Raw genomic sequence first — 16,363 nt, 5'->3', positions numbered from 1 at the left:
CTTTAAATACGGGCCAAAGAACACATTGTAATGTGTCAAGAAGGACATGTGGAGTTGTACTGGTTGGTCCCAAACCTTCCTCTGTTGTAGCTAATTCTTCAGATTAGTTATATCCTTAACACTATTAGTAAAGCTTGACACTGTATACGATGGCAGATTCCAGTAAGTCTGATTTGACAAAATGATACTTTGAGCAAATTCAGATAGATCTTAATGCAAGATAGTCTAATTTAAGTCCTTGGGCCTCATCTTTTGTTCATCATAAACCTTATACTCCAGTCCTGCTGGGCTTCTTGGACTTTCTTTGGTTCTCCCTTTGTCTGTTCATCTCTAGTTAGTCTTTAGTTTTCAGTTTAACACAATTACCATAGGTAGGACCGCCTGACCCCTCTCTCTGTGTTATGATAGCATCTTCCTCTAATACTTCTTCTGGAGCATTGGCTGCACGTACCTGTAAGGCTTTGAACTCCACGGAAGAAAGGATCTTGTCTTTCCTGGTCCTTCTGTTTCATAGCTTAACAAAGCCTGTAACATAACAGATGCTGAAATACATGTCGAACAAAGCTGACTATTTTGGAACATGTCACAATTATTGGCCTGAAATAGCTCATAGCTGCTGAGTGGATTTCAGAAAGATCTATATGATATTTAAGGCAGAGTAAAACCTCAAACGGATCTAAAGAAAACGTTTGAGAATACATCATTCTATAAGATTTCATTTTCTTGTTTCATATTATCCAGGAGCAAACTTTTTTCCTACCCAGTGTGTGACCTCCAGAAAGTCATGAAATTACTGAAATTCCTCACTATAAAGTGAGAATAGTAGTAATGTTCTTTTAAAAGAATGTCTCTATAAATTGCTTACATTTCTATAAAGACTGGGAGCTCCATATATGAAGAGATTCACTTTAAATGTAAGTCATTTAAAATTGAATGGAAGCCATTTTCCTGCAATGTTTTTTTTTATTCATCCCTCATTTTATTAGCAGTGTACATAGAATGCATTCCAACCATCAGTTCCTAATAGGAACTACACTTGATGCTTCTGTCTGTTTTATATTTACTACTCTCCTGCTTTTGAGACAGCTTTCCAGGGGTATGACAGCAGGTTTGATAATTGTATGTATGTTTCTGCTAAGCAATGCTGAAGGATCTCCCAATACATTCTTGTTAATACACAAAAAGGCTAGGAAATATATCAGAAATGAGACATGTGATTGCCAAACAACCATAGCAATTCTTCTGCCCTACAAAAGTCACATCACTTCCACTGTGAAAGAGCCCTCATGTATTATAAATTCCTTCCTGCGTTACCAAAGTTCCTCTGTCATCATCTGTACCCTTAATTGATTACCTAAATGTATAGGATGGACGTCAGTCAATACTTCTGGAAAAATGCAGTGCCTGGTGGGCTTTATGATTTTAGAAACAAGATAAAAAGCCTTCTGACTCAAAGAAAGCAATCAAGTGCATTTTTTGTAGCCACAAGCATCGTATTTACTTAAATGATTGTGACTATAAAAGCAAATCTCTCTTACTGGAAGCCGGGACAAAAGCTGTCAGAGAACAGGGGAGTAAATAGCTCTGAAATTGTTTTCTCTGCTTCATTTCAAAAGCTTGGGGCTACCAATGTTTGACCTTTTTACAAATGGAATGGTTTCCTGCGGGTCTTGGTGCCGCGCTGAATGCTGATGGTGGTGCGGGCTTGATGCAGCCGTCGGGAGCGGGGAACACACTCATCACGGTGCATTCTTCTGCACTGAGAACATTTCTCATTAAGTGACATTTGCAGGTTCCCTCTAAAAGAAGGGAGAGTGATTCAGTTTCCCCCCAAACATTTTTTTTTTCCTTTAGTGTCTCCTGACCAAGCCGGGCAAGGAAAATTGCGTCATTGTCCAAATTGACTCTATGTAGCGTAGTCAAAGGAAAACAAAGTCAGGTTGGACAATGAGGCATGTTACGCCAGCCTGGTCTCGGAGTTTGCTATCTGGTAATAGAAAACATCAAAATGTATTTGAGGATTATTGAGATTTGCTGCCTTTTCGTCAATTGTATATTAACATTCATCTCCGTCTCTGGTTTTAGAATATTTGCCTGAAACTTTCAAATGCATGGATATTGATCTATTAATGTAGGGTAATCCATGGACAGTGTTTAAAATACCTACGTAAAATAAATCTTTTTAATATTAAAAAGAAAACACTCTGAGCAGCAAAAGAAAGGTCTGCCATGTATCTGTTTGCGCTGTATAATCTCTAGTACCACATTGAGCTGCTGTGGAGATGGCAAAGCATAACGTTGCTAAGTTCTGAGCCTCTGTGCTGTGTTAGACCCTGTCTTACTTTTGATACACATCTGTAAGGTAGTGGTTATTTTTCCTTTATTTTTATGGGTGAAAAAGAACATTGGCTCATGTTAAATACACCATTGCCCAGGTCACAGGGAATGGTTAGTAAAGATACTGGAGACCAGATTGGAGCCAGGGTTTTTATGAATCCAAACGTCATGGCAAGAAGGTTTGCAACTATACAAACTTGTGGGTATATTATCCTAAAAATGGAAGGATTCTATTTCGTTTGTTTCGAAATAAGAGACTTATTAGAAAAGAATTGTTTTCGCCAGTTAGGTTCCCTCTGATCAGAGTCTCGAGCAACTTTCAGAGGCTACTTTAATCCTGAACAACTATTAACAATGTGCTAAGCTTCATGCTAAATGCTTTGCATCCGTTATCCCATCTGGTCCTCGTCCATGAGGAGGAGATGATTATAATCCCCAATTTGCAGAAAGAGAAATTGATGATTAGGGAATATCTTTATCACCTCCAGATCTCTTCTCTGCATTGTTCTGCCTTGTTCTACACCCAGAGAGTCTGACCCCTGAGGACTTCTCTTCCCGGGCTCCATGGTGCTTCGGCTTCTGGTTGGGTGTGGAAGTTGGAAGAACTAAGAGGGGATGAAGTGTGAGACACAGATCAGAACATTTACTCACCTTCTAAGGTTCTGGCAGGGACGGCCTCTCCGGGATCACCGCTCGGCTCGGCAGCCGCACTTCCACGCCTCCCGCTGTCTCTGTGACGTGGTGGCATCCTTCCTCTCCTGTCCCTTCCAGGCCTCAGGTGGAGACAGCTTTCTGCTGTTGCCAGACCTGGCTCTTCCTCGCCCTTTGTCACTTCCGTGACTCTTGTCGGTTTCTCTTCAATTACACCCTTTGGGGCACGCCAATCACTGACCGCTAGGACCTTCACTGACATGAAAGGCTTAAGTAAATCGCCTTAGGGTTGCCTGGTTAGGACTTGGCAGAGTTGGAGTTCAGCCCGGGTTTGTTTGATGCCAACACCACTTACTCACAGATTAATCACAGCAGGAAAGAGAAAGGATTGTGTGTCAGATCCTAAGGACATTGGCATTCTTTCTCAGGGTCTGTTCATTATCTGGAAAAGGGGACCCTTGACATCCAGGGAACCTGACCTTAGGCCATCAAAAGCAGTCCATATCCTGAAGATCTAGCCAAGCAGAAGGCTGTTGAGCAGGCAGACCAAACTTCTCCACATTAAAAGCTGGCGGTTGTTAGAGTGATTCCTGCCAGGCAGCGCTCCTGTCTGCCCCACCACAACTCCAGGAGGCTCTGTACAACTGCATCTTGACCTCAGGCCCAGATACTGTCTTCTAAACTCATCAAGCTCTGCACCACCACATTTGAGTCATTTTTATCTCATCAAAAATTTTGTATTAAATGTCTGCTACGGGCTAGGCATTGTGCCTAAGTGCAAGGCATATAAAGATGAATAAGACAATACTTTCGTCCACAAAGAAATCACAGAGCAGATACGCTCTGAAAGTCCACTGGAAGTTACACCAGCTATGATTCAGGCTTTTGTGGGTTGTTGTGGAAGGAAAAAAAAAGATATTTCTTCACTCTTACCCTTCCTCCTAGCATCGCTCAACTGTCACCCAGCCACACACTGCTTTTTCCCTAACGCCTAAAATTCATAACCTAAACCCTAAGCTATAAAAGTGTAGTTGACCACATCAGCAGGGGAGTCATGGATAGTCAGCACACATAACACGCTGAACAGCTCAACAAACCCTCAGCCCTTTTCACATCCAAATACCTCTCAAAGTGATGACTAGGATTTAGTCATAATTTATAGACAGATGTCTTGCTTTTTTTCTCTTTTCTTAAACAGTTTTTTATTGAATTATAATCATTTTACAATGTTGTGTCAAATTCCATTGAAGAGCACAACTTTTCAGTTATACATGAACATATATTCATTTGTCACATTTTTTTCGCTGTGAGCTAACATAAGATCTTGTATATATTTCCCTGTGCTGTACAGTATAATTTTGTTTATCTATTCTACATTTTGAAATCCCAGTCTGTCCCTTCCCACCCTCCATCCCCCTGGTAACCACAAGTTTGTAGTCTATGTCCATCAGTTTGTTTCTGTTTTGTATTTATGTTTTTTGTTTTGGTATTTTTTTTTAGATTCCGCGCATGAGTGATCTCATATGGTACTTTTATTTCTCTTTCTGGCTTACTTCACTTAGAATGACATTCTCCAGGAGCATCCATGTTGCTGCAAATGGCATTATGTTGTCGGGTTTTATGGCTGAATAGTATTCCATTGTATAAATATACCACCTCTTCTTTATCCAGTCATCTGTTGATGGACATTTAGGCTGTCTCCATGTCTTGGCTATTGTAAATAGTGCTGCTATGGACATTGGGGTGCAGGTGTATTCTTGAAGTAGGGTTCCTTCTGAATATATGCCCAGGAGCGGGATTCCTGGGTCCTATGGTAAGTCTATTCCTAGTCTTTTGAGGAATCTCCTTACTGTTTTCCACAGTGGCTGCACCAAACTGCATTCCCACCAGCAGTGTAGGAGGTTTCCCCTTTCTCCACAGCCTCTCCAGCATTTGTCATTTGTGGATTTTTGAATGACGGCCATTCTAACTGGTGTGAAGTGATACCTCATTGTAGTTTTGATTTGCATTTCTCTGATAATTAGTGATATTGAGCATTTTTTCATGTGCCTTTTGATCATTTGTATTTCTTCCTTGGAGAATTGCTTGTTTAGGTCTTCTGCCCATTTTTGGATTGGGTTGTTTATTTTTTTCTTATTGAGTCGTATGAGCCGCTTATATATTCTGGAGATCAAGCCTTTGTCGGTTTCACTTGCAAAAATGTACTCCCATTCCGTAGGTTTTCTTCTTGTTTTACTTCTGGTTTCCTTTGCTGTGCAGAAGCTTGTAAGTTTCATTAGGTCCCATTTGTTTATTCTTGCTTTTATTTCTATTGCTTGGGTAGACTGCCCTAGGAGAACATTTTTGAGATGTATGTCAGATAATGTTTCACCTATATTTTCTTCTAGGAGGTTTATTGTATCTTGTCTTATGTTTAAGTCTTTGATCCATTTTGAGTTGATTTTTGTGTATGGTGTAAGGGAGTGTTCTAGCTTCATTGCTTTACATGCTGCTGCCCAGTTTTCCCAACACCATTTACTGAAGAGACTGTCTTTATTCCATTGTATATTCTTGCCTCCTTTGTCAAAGATTAGTTGACCGATCAATCAAAGTTTTTACCTTAAAAATTTAAGTCATATATTCTCAGAAGATATCACTAACTGTGGATAGTTCTTAGACTCAGATTAAAAAACCTACATCCTCAAATTTTCATGCATTCTTTGCAAGTTCATTGTTAGCTAGTCTATGCTTCTTTTAACCACAAAACTAAACTTTCTATAGAGAAGACTTCAACTGATGATGAAAATGTGTTGGGATTTCCTCAGTCAGTAAAGGGAGGCCTCAAGCATCAGTAAACCTTAAAGCCAAAAGTCCCATGATACAATGAAATTGGGAAAATACACAAACCTCTGGAGCTACAAGAGGTTCCCTTGATGCTACTGAATAATTTTCCCACCTCTTTATTACCAAGAGCCGCCATCACTGCCCTGCCTGGGAAACTCTCATAGTGTTTTTCCTTAGTTGCCAATTGTAGCGATTATCACTTATTCTGCGTCATAGTTTTCCCTTTGTTTTATGGCTAATGTCTGAAAACGACTGTCCCATGTGTTTAAAGAGGAAAAAAAAAAAGTAGGGGCCCATGAAAGCATCACCAGTTCCAGAAGATTCTCCAGGTTCTCTGCAATTAACAAAATAAAAACAGTTAAATTGTTCACTGAGCAAAATTGAAATGCTTTATGATTTCCTGCATTATTTGTCTTTAATTTAAGGCCAATTTTACTGTCCCTGAAATCAGCCAAAATATAGATTTTCAACCCCTAAATACAAATGTTTAGAGCTATAAAGCAGGTAGTTTTGACATTAACATTATGGCATTCTTCAGGATTTTGTTTCATTTAGCTAAAGACCACACGATGGCTAATTTTACATATCCACTTGACTGGGCCATGGAGTGTGCAGATATTTGGTCAAACATTATTCTGAGTGTGTCTGGGAGGGTGTGTTTGGAGGAGATTAACATTTGGATCATTAGACTAAGTGAAGCAAGTTGTCCTCCCTAGAGTGGGTGAGCCTCGTTCAATCAGGGGAAGACATGAGTGTAACAAAAAGGTTGACCCCCCTCAAGGAAGGGGGAGCTCTTCCTGTCTGACTGCAAGGGCAGGAGCATCACTTTTTTTTTTTTTTGCCTTCAGACTCAAAGTGACGTGCCGGCTCTTCATTGGTCTCAAGTCTGCTTGTATCAGACTAGACCCATGTTACTGGCCCACCTACATTTCCAGCTTGCAGACTGCAGACAGTGGGAGTCTCAGACTCCACAATGCTGTGAGCCAATGGCTTACAATAAATCAGATCTATATGTATGTGTACGTATACATACACACATATGTAAATACATACTGCTGGCTCTGTTTCTCTAGAGAAACCTGACTGATACTAACACAGACCATGAAGAAGGCTCTACTCAATTGCAAAGCGTACTTCAATCCAATTTCTCATTCGCTAAGACCACCTGATAAAGACAAAAGAAGTAATAACACTCTATCCAGCAGGCATTGAAAGAACTATTGTAGGGGGAGGTATGGCTCAGTGGTAGAGCGCATGCTTAGCATGCATGAGGTCCTGGGTTCCATCCCCAGTACCTCCACTAAAAAAAGTAATAATAAAATAATTTTTTTTTAAAAAAAGAAAGAACTATTGTTAAATGAAATAAAGAAAACACAAAATGGACCTGTTTCCTCTACTCAAGATTAACAACCCTTGTTAGAAAATGGGGAAATGTGCATTTTTAATTAGACTTTTAGCATCAGGGGAAAAATGTATAACTTTCTAGTCATACACTTCCCTAGCCTGTATATATGATGGAGAATATATATATTTACATATAAACACACACTATATATATATATATATATATATATATATATATACACATACACACATACGTATACAAGTATAGGCATCTGTACACACATTATACACACACCTATGTGCATATCTGTGTGTTTCTAAATTCAAATTAGAAAATATTGAGTGTGAATTTTTTTAAAAAGGTTATTAGAAACCTGAAATTTGTCATAACTCTGTAATGTATTATTCTCAGAGGAAATTCAATAGAGCAAGAGGTATTGTTTGAAAGTTAAATAAGAGCCAGCAAGATATATTAACCACAGCAGTTAAAATTTATAACAAAAAATACTGACAAAAGAAGATAAATAGCTGTATATATTATATGCCAAATTAGCCAGGAAAATAGTAAAGTTGGTTCTTGAGGCCATATTTCCTTAAAGGAGGGTTTCAGTACATGATTTAGTCGGATCACATTTGACAATGTCAACAACACATACAATATTGTGTAGGTTGGCATTGGGAAAAAATGATTAATCTTAAAAATAAATGCAGATTTTATTTTAGTTGTACTCTTAAATCACTCTCTTATTCTACCTATTTGCAGTTCGTCCCAAGCATCTTATTCTGCAAACAGTATTTGGAGATCATAAATATTTTCCATGGTAAAATATTAAGTCCTCAAATTGAACCATATGGAGATCCTAATAATATATTTGAGTATGTGAATTACATTAAACTAGTAAGTCATTGGGGCAGAAAATGAAAAAGCCTTCACTCTTAATGCACGGGGGAAGGCAGCCCTTGTCCGCTGAGTAAGCCTCTCCACCTGCGTGGACTAACAGTAACGTGACTGGCCATGCTCATATGCCTGATGGAAAATTTCTTCAGCTTTTCATTTGTTAAGTGGTCATTATTCATTTTCCTTTACTCATTTCGATAGTTTAAGCTACTTTTCATACATGAAGATAGATGTAACTAATATTTTAAAGTTTCATTGTTCGTCTGGTGTTTCGAGCTGACATTTATTTTCTGAGATAAAATGATTCAACCTTTATAAAATGTTCTTTCCCTCAAATGTCATCATATCTAAAAAGTTAAGTGAGCCTTATAGTTTTAAGGATTAAGCAGTTATTTTTTTGTAAGTATAACTTTTTTTTAAAACAAGTATAATCAGTTACAATGTTGTGTCTGTTTCTGGTGTACAGCATAATGTTTCAGTCATACATGTACACATATATATTCCTTTTCATATTCTTTTTCATTGTAGGTTACCATAAGATATTGAATATAGTTCCCTGTGCTGTACAGAAGAAACTTGTTGTTTTTCTGTTTTACATATAGTAGTTAATACTGCACATTTTGAACTCCCAGTTTATCCCTTCCCATGTCGTTCCCCCCAGTAACTGTGAGTTGACTTTCTGTCTGTGAGTCTGTTTCTGTTTTGCAAATAGGTTCATTTGTGTCTTTTTTTTTAAGATTCCACATATAAGTGATATCATATGTATTTTTCTTTCTCTTTCTGGCTTACTTCACTTAGAATGACAATCTCCATGTCCAACCATGTTGCTGCAAATGGCATTATTTTATTATTTTTTCTGGCTGAGTAGTATTCCATTTTATAAATATACTAAAACGTCTTTATCCAGTCACCTGTCAATGGACATTTAGGTTGTTTCCATGTCTTGGCTATTGTAAATGATGCTGCTATGAACATTGAGGTGCATGTATCTTTTTGAATTAAGGTTCCCCCTGGATATACATCCAGGATTGGAATTGCTAGATCATAGGGTAAGTCTATTTTTAGCTTTTTGAGGAATCTCCATAGTGTTTTCCATAACAGCCGCACCAAACTACGTTCCCACAAGCAGTGTAGGAGGGTTCCCCTTTCTCCACACCCTCTCCAGTTCTCCAGCATTTATCAGAACTACAATGAGGTATCACTTCACACCAGTCAGAATGGCCATGATTCAAAAGTTAATTTGTACTTTTCACAGTAAGATATTTTCAAGTACAAAAAGATACAAAATTATACAGTACATCTAAATGATATAATTCATAGAGTTTAATGGCTAACATCTTAAAAATACAGGCTTATGTACTACATACTAGATATCTATATTTAAATATAATGAAAAAAACTGTCACTTTTCAAATAACCACTGATTAATAAGGAGAAATTTGCAATCTAAATTCTGTGACAAAAATCAGATAAATGTGAATGAAAATAAATAAACTGTAATTATGTAGAAATTATTAAAGCTATTTTAGTTGTGGATGCATCATTGGTGGTTCAGATTACCCATGACTGAGAAGCATCCTGATATTATTTGTCAACATTTTAGTAATTTTGCATATGTGTGGTTTTTGGGCTTTCTCAAGTTCAATGATGGTTCCTGGACATAGACATACATGACTCCTTCAAATAACCCTCATTTCAAAAAGTAGATAAAACTGCTAATACAAATGATTTGTCATTTGAAAACTTTGTTATATATCAAAGCTTATGAAATGTGGCAAAACCTATATTTTTGGAAATTTATAGCAATAAATGTTTATATTAAGTGAAAAGATTGATTTTATAAAGCTTTGTGAGCTGGTTGCGAGTGGATTTCCAAAGAAAAGCAGACATTTATTAGATTACATACTAAAAAAATAACAGTGGAATTAATAAATAAAAACCAGGAGTTATTTTTTGAAAATCCTAATTAACTAGGCAAACCTCTGGCAATTTTAATCAAGGGGAAAATGGATAAAAAGAAAAATATATGCATAGCATAAAAATTTATTGAGATTATACTTACTGATGTAAAAGAGATTTTTAAAATTAGAATGCTCTATATAACTCACTTAAAATTTTACCATTTTAATAAAATGAACACATGTTAAAAATACTAATACAAATTGTGCAGGCTTATTCAGGAAGTGATAATAAACGTGCAACAGGTGAGTAATTATCGACCAAAATTAAAAGTTTCACAAAGGACTAAACTCCATTAAGTATTAAACAAATAGGTTTTAAGAAATGAGCATTAGATAGGAAAGTCTATGTTACCTAATTTGTTCCAGAGGATAAATAAAAATGCATGCTCCTTTTTTTAAAGAAATTGACACTAATTCCTATAGCTGAATAAAAGGAAAAATAGAGACAAGTGCCTATTATTAGTTATAGTTATAGATATGAATATCTTAAATAAATTATTTACTTGTGAACAACTATGTATTGTTAGTGCGTTATGCCCAAATAAAATTTAATTGAGAAATGTACTTGTGACCACACCTGCGAGATAACTTATTGGTGGACTTCATCTTATTAATACAACAAAGGTGATAAAGCATATGATCATTTTTATGCATAGTGAAAAGGCTTTGCACCAGAAACTTACTGTAACCCTCCTCTCCGCCTATCTTTTTATTCCAAATCCAGGACCCAGCCATGTGTGGTTAAAAGTTGATAGATCGTGCCTCAGTGGCCCCTTCATCTCTGGCTCTCTGCCCAAGGCTTCTCTACTGCCAGCATGGGAGTCAGATTCTAACACGTGCACACAGACAGACAAGCAGAGGGGTCAACTGTCCACAGTCAAAACTTGACAAATTGGGGCTTTACAGGAACCAGTATACTCTTCTGTCTCTCAGAAAAATAATTCTAATGGAAATTCTACACAATTCCTTGATGGTCAAGACTGAATTCAATTGCTCAAGATAGGTGACCAGCTCTGCTTCCTGTTTTGATCATTTCAGGGACCCGCTCCTGTGTTTGAGATCATAATACCTGCAAGATTTTGCTGTTAAAGAGGAACTTGACATTTTTGAAAAAATTATGTGGTGACTGTCCTTTGTAGGTATTAGGAAAATAAAAAATTATGACCCAGAGAACATGGCCAATTCAAAAATATTGGATTATCTAAGGTTATTACTGAGAAAGAAAAAATAAACCAGGATGCGTGAAGATAGCCTGGGTACAAAGCTATGGTGAATTTTCAAGTCTCTTTCATGAAATTAAAGCTACAATTGTTACACATCCTCCTACTGCTAGTAAACAGTCTGCACTTCCTCAATTTGCACCAGCAGTTGAACATTAAGTTGACTCTGACATTGTGATCGTGATTTTCATAAATCTTTACCAGTATCTCCTACAGTGACCCCTGACAGTGCCTCTACTTGGTGGTACATATGGTTAGTAATGATCTTATTTCTCTGTAAGATTAAATTAAGTTCCGTTTCCCACAAGCGTTCCAGTTTTTGGTACTATTTGTAGCATCAGATTTTCTGTACATGCAGAGTTGATTTCTTTCTGAGATGTTCTCAATTTTGTACATATCCAAGAAGTCTTAACTTTTCTTACATTAAATATAAGAAAATTATATTAAAAACGAGAAATCACTGTATTTAATTTAAAAATACACACATTTCTATATGAATGTATAGAATATTATGTTCTTAATTTTCCATATATACTAGCAGTATACATATGAAAGTAATGATTAATGTTACAATTAATTAAATTTGGGTTAATGAATTCCAATATTAAGAAGCATATTAGCTTTAAGTTAATAGCATTTGAGTATATATCAGTGATACATAATTAAAGCAGATTCTTGACTAGCTATGTATAAGGATTTTCCTTCATCATACAAAAGTTCTACAAATTATTGTTAAGTTTTAATGTTTATTTTTTCCATGGGCTTTATAATTTGATAGCTATTCTTCAGCTATCTTTTGTTTTTCCCAGTTGATATGTAATACATAATTAACACGAGAGACTCTGTAGTCTACAGCTTTGAGCTGAATTTTTTCTTCATAATTACGAATATCTCTTAAGAATAACCATTATTATATGTTATATTATTCTTACAGGTTGAGCCAGGGCCAATGGGAGCAGTGCCATCTTTTCACATAATGTTCCTAATGTAAGACACACATATTATACTAAGACCATTATCCATTATTAACGTTAAATCATGAAATATTCATTTTAAGGAACATATAAGACTATTCAGTTATAATGAATAGTGTTTAATTTGTTCCTAATATTGGAGGCAATCTCATCTAAATGACCATTGCTCCTGGTTTGCAATGTCAGTGGTAACACCTGAATTAAAATTATTTAGCCTTCCTTGAATGGCAGGCACCCATCTAACAGATTTGCTCCATATCTGTATAGGAAAAAATGTACTTTAGTAAGGATAGTTTAGTAATTTTTTTAGCAGTTCCAGCCTGCACTAGCCAAATTTCAACTTTTCTAATTATAATATGAGTGACCATTTTACAGCATCCTTCAGTCTCACCATAAATAGCACCGAGCCTCATACTTGAGTGTTCCAGTAAGTAGGTAAAATTCTAACTGGGTTAGTGCTAGTAAACACAGATTTTAGCTGTTGACTAACTATTGTTATATAATTATATAGGTGAGGGATTGTTACAATTCTTTAGCTATAGTTTGTTAGAATGAAATTTGATTCAGTGATGTCCAGTTCCAGATGTAGCCCCGGTTTCATTCGTGTGCAATTGCTAGGTCTTACAGTGGGTCATGATCCCATAATGCTTGCATCTGAACTCAACATTGCTGACTATAAGCCCTATATCTCTGTTCATATATCTCTAGGGCCATAAGTAGATCTATAGGATTAATATTGCACGACTGAAACTTTGTCCCCTTTGGCTAATCCGTCCCTGTTTTCCCCTCCCTCCTAGACCTTGGAAACCACCATTCTATTCTCTATTGCTATGAGTTTGACTATTTTAGAACCCCCATACAAGTGGGATCATGTAGTATTTGTCCTTCTATGCCTGGTATATTTCGCTTAGCATAATGTCCTCCAGGTCCATCCATAGTGTCACAAATGGCAGAATTTCCTCCTTCTTTAAGGCTGAGTAATATTCCATTGTATATGTATTGTACATTTGTTTAAAAAATCTGTTCATCCACTAATGGACATTTAGGTTATTTCTGCATATTGACTATTGCAAATAATGTTGCAGTGAAGGTAAGAGTGCAGATATCCCTGCTAAGAGTGATTTCATTTCCTCCACATGAATACCCAGAAGTGGGTATTTTGCTGGATTTTGTGCTAGTTTTATTTTTTCTTCTCTGATGAACTGTTTTCCATAGTGGTTGCACCAATTTACAATACCATCAACAGTGTTCAAGGCTTTTCTTTTCTCCACATGCTCACCAACACTTGTTATCTTTTTTTAAACTTATTTTATTGATGTATGGTCAGTTCATAATGTGTCAATTTTGAGTGCACAGTATAATAGTTCAGTCATATATATACATACATTATTTGTTTTCATATTCTCTTTCATTATAGGTTATTATAAGATATTGAATATAGCTCCCTGTGCTATCTGGAAGAAACTTGTTAATCTATTTTATATATAGTATTTAGTATCTACAAATTGTGAACTCCCAATTTATCCCTTCCCACCCCTCTTTCCCCTTGGTCACCATAAGTTTGTTTTCTATGTCTGTGAGTCTCTTTCTGTTTTTTTTTTAAATAAGTTCACTTGTCTTTTATTTAGATTCCACATATGAATGATATAATATGGTATTTTTCTTTCTCTTTCTGGCTGACTTCACTTAGAATGACAATCTCCAGGTCCATCCATGTTGCTGCCAATATCATTATTTTATCCATTTTTATGGCTGAGTAGTATTCTGGTGTGTGTATGTGTGTGCATATATCACAACTTCTTTATCCAGTCATCTGTCAATGGACATTTAGGTTGTTTCCATGTCTTGACTATTGTAAATACTGCTGCTATGAACTTTGGGGTGCATGTATCTTTTAAAATTAAAGTTCCCTCTGGATATATGCCCAGGAGTGCAATTGCTGAATCATATTTTTAGTTTTTTGAAGAATCTCCATACTGTTTTCCATAATGTCTGCACAAAACTACATTCCCACTAGCAGTGTAGGAGGGCTCCCTTTTCTGCACACCATATTCAGCATTTATCATTTGTGGACTTTTTAATGATGGTCATTCTAACTGGTGTGAGGTGATGATAATAACCAACTTAAGAAGTATGAGATGATACCTCTTTGTGGTTTTGATCTGCATTTCCCTGATGATTAGTGATGCTGAGGAACTTTTCATACACCTCTTGTCCATTTGTATGTCTTTGAAAAAACATCTATACAGTTTCTATGCCCATCTGGCCTGGTATTTTGTTTTTTGAGTTGTAGGAGATTCTTATATGTTTTGGATATTAAACTTTAACCACATATATGGTTTGCAAACCTTTTTCTCCCTTTTCACTACAGCATTTTCAAATTTCATCTATGTTGTAGTATCAGTTCTTCATCTCTTTTTTGGCCAAACAATTCTCTATTGTATAGGTATGCTACATTTAGTTTATATATTTTTCAGTTTATACACATCTGGGTTGCTCCCACCTTTTGGCTATTGTGAGTAACTGAAATCATATCTATCATTTTTCTGACCACAACAATATGAGACAAGAAATAAGCAAGAAAAAAACCTACAAAAAACTAAAACCATGTTGAGGCTAAAAAGTATAATGCTAACCAACCAGGGGATCACTAAAGATATCAAAAAAGAAATTTAAAAAAAAATCTAGAGACTAATGAAAAGGTAAACACAATGATCCAAAACGTATTGGACATAGCAAAGCAGTTCTCAGGGGGAAGTTCACAATGATATAAGCCCACCTCAGGAAACAAGAAAAATCTCAAATAAACCACCTATCCTTACACATGAACAAACTAGAAAAAGAATAAACAAAACCCAAATTTAGTATAAGGATATAAATATTAAAGACAGAGCTGAAATAAAAGAAATAAAGACTAAGAAAATAATAGACAAGGTCAATGAAACTAAGAGCTCATTCTTGAAAAGATAAACAAATTTGACATATCTTGAGCCAGACTAATCACTGGGAAAAAAGGTGGAAGGGCAAATGAATAAAATCAGAAATCAAAAAGAAGTTGAAGCTTGCATCATAGATATACAAAGGATCATAAAACGTTACTATGGACAATTATTCATCATTAAAATAGAAAACAAAAGAAATGGACAAATTCTTAGAAATTGACTGAACCAGGAAGAAATAGAAAATGTGAACAGACCAGTAATGAAATTGAAAAGCCCAGGATCAGATGGCTTCACAGATGAATTTTACCACATATTTAGAGAAGAGTTAACACTCATACTTCTTAAACTATTCCAAGAAATTACAGATTAAAAATGCATCCAAATTCAATCTGTGAGACCAACATCACTCTGATACAAAAGCCAAACAAGGATAAGACAGAAAAATAATTATAGGTCAATACTACTGATGAATATAGATGTCAAAATCCTCAAAAAATTTTAGCTAAACAAATTGAATAATACATTAAAAGGACCATACAACATGATCAAATAAGATTTATCCTAGGGCTACAATGATGGTTTAATGTCTGAAAATCAATCAGTGTGACACACCACATTAACAAATTGAAAAATAATAATTATTTGATTCTCTCAATAAATGTAGAAAAATATTTTGGCAAAATTCAGCACCTATTTATGATAAAAAAAAATCTCTCAACAAAGTAGCTATAAAGGGAACATACCTGAACATAATAATGGTCATACAGGAGAAGCCCACAGCTGAAAAGTGAAAAAGCTGAAAACATTTTGTCTAAGATCAGGAACAAGACAAGGGTGCCCACTGTTGCTACTTTTACTCGACATAGTATTGGATGTCCTAGCCACAACAATCAGACAAGAAAGAGAAATAAATGACATCCAAATTGAGGGGAGAAGATAAAGTAAAACTATCACTGTTTACTGATGACATGATACTATACATAGAAAATTCTAAAGATGTCAGCAAAAAAGCTACTAGAACTCACCAGTGAAATCAGCAAATTTGCAAGATACAAAATTAACATACAGATGTCTATTAAATTTCTATACTCTAACAATGATCTATCAAAAAAAGAAATTAAGGAAACAATACCATTTATAATTGCATCAAAAGGTATAAAATATTTAGGAATAAATGTAACTAAGGAGGTAAAAGTCCTGTACTTGGGAAACT

At 35.8% G+C, this 16,363-nt stretch overlaps 1 non-coding gene across 1 annotated transcript; it reads left to right on the top strand.

Annotated features, from left to right (window-relative positions):
* The first annotated feature begins 7,039 nt into the window (after positions 1 to 7,039).
* TRNAA-AGC (transfer RNA alanine (anticodon AGC)) lies at positions 7,040 to 7,111 on the top strand. The gene has a single exon. It is a non-coding gene; the product is annotated as a tRNA-Ala (tRNA).
* Positions 7,112 to 16,363: the final 9,252 nt, after the last annotated feature.

Source organism: Vicugna pacos, chromosome 30, assembly GCF_048564905.1.
Source record: "Vicugna pacos chromosome 30, VicPac4, whole genome shotgun sequence".
NCBI classification, from domain to species: domain Eukaryota; kingdom Metazoa; phylum Chordata; class Mammalia; order Artiodactyla; family Camelidae; genus Vicugna; species Vicugna pacos.
The sequence above is the reverse complement of the archived record's forward strand: the minus strand, read 5'-3'. Positions and strand labels throughout refer to the sequence as shown.